Genomic DNA, 9,719 nt, shown 5'->3' with positions numbered 1-9,719 from the left:
GTGTCAATTGTTGATTTGGAATTAGGGATTGCTAATTGACTTGGAGTGCACTAAAGCTAGATTCCCATGAGGTGAAGCTAGGACTTGTGACTCAAGTTGATTATTTTCATTTAACTTTCCTCTATACCTAGAGGATAACTAAATGAGGCAACGCCTAATTGTTATCTTCGTTGAAAGAACTATAAGGATATGAATTCAAATGCCAACCCTAAGCCAAGTCTTTTAATGATTGATTGCTTGTTTCCTACTACTTTGCTAAAACTTTCAAAGAATCCTAACAAAGCTTTCTAATCAATAAGATGCACATTTTGGCAATTCCAAGGGAGGACGACTCAGGAGACTAGTACTCTCGGATATAGATTGTAGGATTGTTTGGTACGAAATCTAAATGTCGATTAGACTATACTCACGATCATATTCATCTTTGAATTCTAAATCGGCATGCTAAATTTCGTTTATCACTACACTCGGCCTATCTCATACCTCTTCTTCTCTGGGCAGCTATTAGCCAAGTGTCCAAGCTGTCCACAGGAATAACAGACTCCAGTCCCAAACCTGCATGGCCCTGAATGGTACTTCCCACATCTGTGGCAACTCAAATCCTGCTGTGGCTGCTTCCCCTGTCTTCTTCCCTGATTAGCATTGGTATTAGGCCTCTTGAAGTTACCTTGTCCTTGGTTATTCTGAGGGACAAAGCCTCTACACTTGAACTGTCTGCCCCTAGGTGCAAAATTCCTCCCTGTGGTCCTCTGGAATTGCATCCTCATACCCCTTTTTCTGCTGTAGCCCTTCTGACACACTCCTTAGCCACCCTGCTCTTATTCACAAGCTCAGAGAACACCCGAATCTCCATAGGTGCTACAAAGCTTTGAATGTCACTCCTAAAGCCTCCTTCATACTTTATGCACTTCCACTCAGCAAAATCCTCAGGAGTTCCCTGACAGATGCGTGAAAAATGGCATAGTTCCTCAAATTTACTTGTGTACTCAGTAATGGTCATTTGGCCCTGTTTCAGCTGAAGCAATTCAAATTCTTTGGCATTTCTAACTGAGTTGGGGAAATATTTCTTATAGAATTCTTCTCGAAATAACTCCCAAGAGATCACAACCCCGTCAGGCTGCAGAATGCGCCTCATGCCCTGCCACCAATGCTGAGCTTCACCATGCAGCTGGTAGGTTCCAAACTCAATCCACTATTCATCAGGAACCTGCTGAGCCTGTAATGCCCACTCAATAGCTTGTATCTAGTTATCCGCATCAGTAGAGTTCGAGGTCCCTCTGAAGGTCGAAGGGTGAACTTTCAGGAAGGAATAAAGTGACATTGGACCATTATCACCATTATTGCCATTATTTCCATTATTAATTTGATATCCCAGGGGTTCAGTTGTCGCTTGCATTTCTGCTGCCATATTGCCTAAAGCATCCATGAAGTCTACAGGGTTAGGAGTATTCCCTGATGCTTCAGGCATAGCATTGCCTATTCTGCCTCTACCTCGCCCGCGTCCGCGTCCGCGAGTAGACATTTGGTCCCTATACACACCAAACAAGTGATATCAAGTTGATCTGTCTCGATATCACAAGTCCAGTGCTTTAAGTCCCAAATGCATGCTCATGAATGTTTATGCCACATGTATCAGTTAGATATCCTACTAGTACATAAACACATACACAGAGAACGCACAAAAGCACAATCAAAATGTCCTCAGGCTCTATAGGAATGAACTACTCTGATACCATAATGTAACACCCTACTACACAGTGTTTTACGCCTAAGTCGTAGAATAGAGGTAGTGTGATGTTACAGACCTCTAATTAGTTAAAATATACATATAATAGTGAAAGAGATAATATACTAGGAGCCTTGAAAAATGGGTAAAACAAATTTGCAAAATGAAAAGCGCAATGGTCAAAAAATAGGATTACTTGCGTGCTAAGGAACCTAAAAGGTAACGATAGAGATAAGCAAGAGAGTAAAGGAAAGCCAAAAAAATAGCATAACTAGCTCCTGACTCAGCCTGCGAAGCCAAGACTGGCCGAAGAATATATATACATACATATACAGATATCCCAAAATACTCAAAACTCAACATAAGACCCTAGCTCTCCTTTAACCTCTATGAGGAACAAAATAAACAATTTTCTTGGAGAGCAAGCTAAGTACATAGGTACATATATATACAATCATAGAACCCAAAATAACTCAGGGACTACTCCGCTTCAAGATCCAGACGCCTAGCAAAGAGCCTTACGACCTGCATCTGAAACAACAATACAGTATGGAATGAGAACCGGAGGTTCTCCCAATGGTAAAGGTGCCACGCGTATATTAGATAAGGTCCTGGGAATGCCAGAGGCAATCCTAGACCTCCGTCATACAATTGTAAAACTTAATTTCTAAACAGAAGCCATAAATAGGGGTAGGTAATCTAAACCTGCCTAAACTCACTCAATTGTAAACCTATAACATAACACTAAACCATTTCACCCTTTTCTCTATCCCTCCGTCATCCATAATTCAGCAGAGACTAGCAAACAAACAAGTTCACGCACAAGTGATAAGCAAGTAGTGCAAGTAGCAAGTATAACAGGTAGCAGGAGGTGTATATTCAATTAGGCAAACCCAGGAAATGCATAGCAATCAAAACAAACAAATGCACATGATTTATGCCTGTCCTATGGCTGATGAGGCTCATCTGTTGGTTATCCATCCAACCCGACAAGTCCGAAAACCTTAGACTGTCCCCCGTCGCGCATTCCCAAGAGTCTATGCATAGATTTCACATTCATTCATCATATAATCACTCAATGTGGGCTATCTATACCCGGAAATCTATACGTGCCCGATCACCCTTACGACGTAGGGTTAACAAAGTATCGAGGTTCAACCTGGAACACGTGGTGGCAAGCCCGGTTCTTACCCAGGAAAACTTGTATCTCAGATATCATCATTCATAAGCCATTTCATATAATTAATATATAATCATTTATCAAGCCATGGCATTAAAGTTCATTTAACATCCTCATCTCCTTCATATAACTCATCATTTTACCTCTTACTTAACCCCCAAGTTATCTTATTTTCCTAGCTCCAATTAGCTACTAAACTTAGTACTATACTTTAAGTCTTAAAAGGAAGAAAATAGAGATTTAGAAGTGAAAATCTGGTTTAAAACAGCCAAAATCCAGTTTTGCAACAAATAGAGGCCACGCGTACGCATAGGTCACGCGCACGCGTGGAGCAAACAGCAAGTCATGCGTATGCATGATCATGCGCCTTAGCTTCTCACGCGCACGCATGGCTTCTCGCGCATGCGTCATTAAAATGCCACGCCACGCGTACGCGTGGGCCACGCATACGCATGGATGGACGTTTTTCCAAAATTGGCAGAATGCCCAGAAAGCTGCTATAAACCAGATTTTAACACCTGCATCACAGTTTTATATACCAAACTTCCGTCGTCCATAACTTTCTTCACAAAATTCTGTTTTTCACAAAATTGGTATCGTTCAAAAGTTTATTAAACTATCTTTCATTTGAAATGAACCATAATTCCATCCAAAATTTGAGGAGCAAGTTATGGACTTCCAAAGTTCACCAAAACTCACTTTTTACCAAATAATACCCAAACCTCATTTTCACCAAATTCACATTTCCTACCCATAAAATCTGCATATTATCAACATATCAATCCCATTCATCAACAACCACTCCCAAAATTACCTTTAACTAATTCAACAAGTCTTAACCACCAATATATATCAACATATAACACATATATGATCAACCCTTCATTAACATGCATCAACACTTCACATATATTATCCCTTCAACACATATATCAACTCTTTATTAACACATATCAACATCTTCATCAACCCCTCATTAATGATCTCAAGAACACATGTTAAATACTAACAATTCATGCTCATAACTTCCAACACTAGCTCAATTACAAGAAACACATATTCAATAACTTCAACAACTCATAAATTCCAATACAAGTTCAACCATAAATTTATCCAACAACTTCACAAGACTAATCATTTAATGCATTTAACCAATTCAACTTAACCTATGGTTCTCTAGCCTAAGTTTTCATAACACCTTAAATGTTAAATGCGTGAAACCTAAACCATACCTTGACCGATCACTTTATTCAATCCAAGGCAGTCTCACAAGCTATAAAACAGCCCCTCAAGCTTAGAGTAACTAGCCACAAACATAGCGTCAATCACCACCAAGCCTCCAAATGTTCACTTTTCAAGTTCAATGCTTATATACAAACTTAATTCATACCTAACACACACATATATATCCAAATTCAGATTTGTACATAATGACATCAAGATTAGATTAGGGTTTAGGTGGTCCTTACCACACCCATATGCGTAGTAACTCAAACCCAATAAGCTCCACAAGCTAAATCGAACCGAAAACACCAAATTGGGCAAAATATCACCATAGGATTTCAAATTTATTAATAGAAAGGGAACGGTGCGGCAAAAATGTAGAGCTCAACGCACTGGACGCGTGGCCGCGAACAGTGCGGCGATCGTAGCTCAAACGAGGAAGTTATGGTAGTTGGAAATATTGAAGAGGGTTAGGGAAGCTCTCCTCCTCTCCCCTTCTATTTTGGCATCGCTGAAGCTAAATGAGGGAGAAGAAGCTGCTACTTCTTTTAAGTTATGGGTCCGGTTGGACCCACGGGTCCGGTTGGAGCCACGGGTCCGATTTGGGCTCTGGTTCAACCGGTTCGGTTCTTCTGGTCCAATTTTGGTCCAAATTTTTCGAAATTGGTATCGAAATTCTTGTTTTGAGGAGCTCTATCCTATTTTGATATTAGTTTTACATTTTTAATTTTTTTAATTAAAATTCAATTTATTGACTAATTATTTATCGATTTTAGCGGGGTTTACAATTATTATTATCTTTGAGCTGTATTTTTTTATTGAAATATCGAAAATTTTGTAACAGACATGATTCTACTCCTAAAACCAATCTATTCTTAATATATAAAAGTAGATGGATAATTTTACCCACATTACTTGTAAGACATCTTTCTCTCCCTATTAATGTCATGTCAGCAACATTGCTTATTTGGCAAAACCTTAGAAACAACCACTCAATCTTTGCCAAATCAACTATTATTTTCAAATCAGCAAAAAAATAAAATATACAAGTAATAGAAATATATGCAAATTAAACTACAAAATTACCATTAACAATGAAAATAATTAGAAATTAATAGTGTCTAACCAAATTTTTAAGCTACAAGAATCCATATCCCTATATTTATTATATCTTACCGTCATACACCAATGATTAATTTATTAATTTTTATAAATAACTCAATAAATGTAATAAATATTCATATTACAAATGTCATAATAATCTATTAATCATAATAAATTTTACGTTACAAATATTCAAATTCCATACTATTTGAACTACTTACATAAATTTCTTATTACTATTTCTTCAAATAACATGAAGCACAAGAAATTTATTTTCGCACTACACAACATCTCAAATTTACTCAATGGAGCATCATTTTTTGGACAATATCACCAAACAAATGCAAAGTCTATAGAAAATATTAACACCCACAAATGAAGAAGAGTCTCTTTGCTTAGAAATGAATATATTAGATGAAAAGGTACAAAAGAAACATATTTATTGTATTTTTAAATTAATTTACGAAAAAAAATACTTTTAATTATTTTTATTTTTTATTTTATATTATTTTATAATACTTTATATATAATTGTATTTTAATATCGTTAAAATTATACTTCTTTCAATATGCTATTCATTGTTCCTTTTCTAATAACTTAAAAAAATGTAATCAAACATTATTTTAAATTTGCTAACTCTGCAGGAAACACCTCTTCATGTAATTGTGAAGAGAAATATGATGAACAAATTCAAACATTTGTTACAAGAAGAAAAAGTCTATGCTATAGACTAATTAAAGGTATAATGAAAGCAAATTTTTTACTCACAACTGTTGCGAAAGAAATTAAAGATCCAGTTTTGAATACTTTACAACATTATTTTAAATTTACATCACTTGAGACATTGTCTAAAAGGGTGGGTCAAAGAAAATATTAACAGGTAATTTCACTTTATACTATTTCAATTATTCTTATTAAAAATAACTTATTCGAAAAAGAATTCTACACATTTTTGTTCTTTTTATTATAGATATTATTGAAAAACTGCATGCACAGCAAGAGATTAAGGAGAAAAAAAACCATACAAATTCAAGACACATCTTCGGAAGAAGAACATACATGCAAAAATAGAACAAACAACACAATAGAAAGTGCATACAACTCAACAATTCATAAAGATCATGACTTTACAAGAACCTATGACAAAAAGAAGAAAGCAATAACTCTAACAATAACCAATAAAAAAAGGAGGACGAGCACCACATAAAAAGATTAAATCCATCAACTAAAACAAATGCAAAAATCAAACCACCAAATAAAAATATCACTTTATATAACTCTAACATCCAAATCTTTTGTACTACAAATTATTTTAAATAAAACACCTTTTAAATTTAACTTTAATTTATATATATTTAATTTAATTCTACAAAATATAACTATCATTAGTATTTATTATATACTATCATTAACTTACCGTTAACACATTGCACGAGTCTCATTCTAGTGGTTAATTAAAAGGAAAAAAATATCAATTACTCTAAACGACCATGTGTTGTTCAAAAACTCTAATTTCAGTGACAATTGATGTCTCTGCTATCATCAACCGTGGAGTATATATGATTTTGGACCTTTGTGTATAAATCTTTCACCTATTAACAAACACAATTGTTCAAAAAAAACTCTAATATCAGATTTTATTGAGTTTAAATTACATTCCAACCCTTGAATTTGTTCCCCAGTTAATTGTTCGTTGAATTATGGAATTAATCATTTTCTTTTCACCTAAGTTCACAGGGTTTACCAAGATGCATGAGATGGCAAAAATCAGAGTCAGCATGAACGCCCAATTAAAATACATATATATATAAAAGAAAAAAAAAAGAAGGGGCATGTTAAATGGCCCTCTTTCATTGTTAGTTTTTATGAACAATTCCAGCATTCCAAATCTTCAAGAGGATTACTTTAAAACAAACCATTTACGTGATGGAAAAAATTAGCCACTTTTTTTTTCTTTCATAAAATCACCAAAATCATATTTTGTTCCTGTCTGGTACATATTGTAATCAATATTTTCCATTCTTCAAAAAAAAGTTAGAAAAGGCACAGGAACAAAGGCTCTAAATGGATTTCCACAATTGCAATAATAACAAACTATAAGAGTAATGATAATAAAAGATGCAGTTCATTTAATTGGTCAAAAAAAAAACGAATCAAATTCTGTTTTCTTTTTCTTTGTTCTACAAAGATACACTCTCTCTGTGAAATCAATTTTAAACATGAGATTTGATTATCTTTTTTTTCTTCTCACTATTTTATTTAATTTATCTTATTTGTAATCTTTTCAAATCTTGAAATTAACTTACCATTTTTAGAAACAGAAGATACTGGTTGATTGAAAGATTTAATTTTAATTTGTCAAACCCTATACGGAGGTGAGACCAAATTCCTATACGCGAGAGTTTCCGAGACAATTTTTGAAGGGAGTACTAGAAGAGGAAATTGTTTGATCAACTATTTCTTAGTGGGAAGCGCCGGTTATGCCGGAGAAGAAGGAAGAGAACGACAGGAAGCCTTATACAAAGAGAGTGTACCAACGAACTTTCGCGACTCAATCTAATCTTTCTTTTGAACCTACATTGAAACTCTATTCGGAGCTCTTCCTAAATGGCTTGATTACCTTTCTAATTTTACTCCTTATGCACATGATTCTTGTTTCTTTCAGGATGAGTCTGAGCTTGTCTTGATATAAACGCGTAATCCTTGAATCTTGTGTGCTCGCTGTGAATAGAGTTGCTCTTATTCGCAAACCGTATTCTTCAGAGTCAGCTGAGATTCTTTTGACTCTATACATTTTGTTCTTTCCACCAAAAGGTCATTGATTTGAAATCTTTTCTTGAGATGCACTTAGGATCCTCTTCTTGTGCATTTCATTATTTTAGTACAACTCTATTTGACCGTATACGAGATTTTCTTTCTGATTTCTCACAAACATCATTCGTATTGTTTATTCATCTTTCGAGCTTAATGACTTCTTGAAAATCAACTCGAGTCTATACTAGTATCGCGTATGAATCCTAGATGTAATCGTAGAAATGTTGATTCCTTAAGAGCAAGACTTTTGGACGCAAAAGATGAAGCATGTAAGCGTGCACAATCAATAGGAGTTTTGGAGTTTTAAATTCTTGCCACCCATAATGTCTATAATTAAGTTAATGCACTAGCTAGAATGCACTATTTTCATGGATACCCGAATGCAAAGAGAGCTTTTCGAACTCCAAAATAAGAATTAACCGTTGTGCTAATAGTCATGATACCCGAACTTAATTAACTAGTCGAAATTTTTGCGATGCATTACTAGAGGGGTTGAGGATGCGTGCGAATACAACATCGTGAAGTGGTGACGGACGCCTTGAGCAAGAAGTTCCTGAGGAATGCTTGGATATAATTTTCGGAGGAAGGAATGCTAGAAAAGTTGGAACTCTAAGTTGGATATCGAGAGTGTAGCTGAAGGAGTCAAACTAAACCTATTAAAGTCTTAAAACGTGGCAAAGACGAGATACAGGAAGCGTAAGAAGACGATAAAGAGCTACCGAGGATGTCGAAGTCTGGTAAATAAACAGAAAATCAAGAAGAAATCAAGGGAAATAAAGAATGAGACTGGGAGGAATGAAGAAACATATCAAAAGTACAAGAAGAGATTAGTATGCCTAATGCAAAGAGTATGAACATAAACCATTGTCCGAAACCATTAAGGACGGATCTCAATTCAACCAAGGATTGCTAAGGTGTATCACAAGTATAATAAGATAGGGTTGAGTGTTCGATACGATGGATAATATGACGACGCGTGTGACTGAATATCTGACATGTTCGAAGATAAGAAGCAAGTACCAAGAGTCATCTGAGTTGTGATAACCATGGAAGGGTTCACAATGAAATTACAAGGGATTGCTACTGATTATGAAATGGGTTATCGGGGACTAGGATAGGAAGTAATGTTGTTAGGTGATCGTGGGTCAGTCAACCCAAATCTATTCCACCCATCGGGACAAACTGTTTATTGAAGATATTAAACGAGATTAGACATCAGAAAGTAAGTAAGGCTTCACGGTGCGCTAAAAGCCTTTGTGCTGATTTGAGACTGAAGCATCAAACATTTTCATTTCCTGAATCTGATAGTCGAGACGATGGAGAAAAACTACAACAGATTCACATTAAGATTCTTATTATGAAAAGCCGATAGAAGAGTTATGCGAACCTAAAGAAAAGACTTTTCAAGTTTGAAGAAGGAAGATATGCATTTCTAAAGATTACTTCAACGAACTAGAATCAGATAAGCAATCAAAAATTAAGAAGTTAAACACCGCTACATTGGTCCATTTCAATTTTGGGAGAGCATTGATGGCTAGTGGCATATCAAATAATTTTCCTGCCGTACTTTTCGAACCTTTTCGATGTACTCCATATTTCGTAACTTCTGAAACACGCTTCTAAAACAAATTCATATCTTACAACCTACGTTAGTTTAAATGAAAGGAGATG

The sequence above is a fragment of the Arachis duranensis genome, chromosome 2, assembly GCF_000817695.3.
Source record: "Arachis duranensis cultivar V14167 chromosome 2, aradu.V14167.gnm2.J7QH, whole genome shotgun sequence".
NCBI lineage: Eukaryota > Viridiplantae > Streptophyta > Magnoliopsida > Fabales > Fabaceae > Arachis > Arachis duranensis.
The sequence above is the reverse complement of the archived record's forward strand: the minus strand, read 5'-3'. Positions refer to the sequence as shown.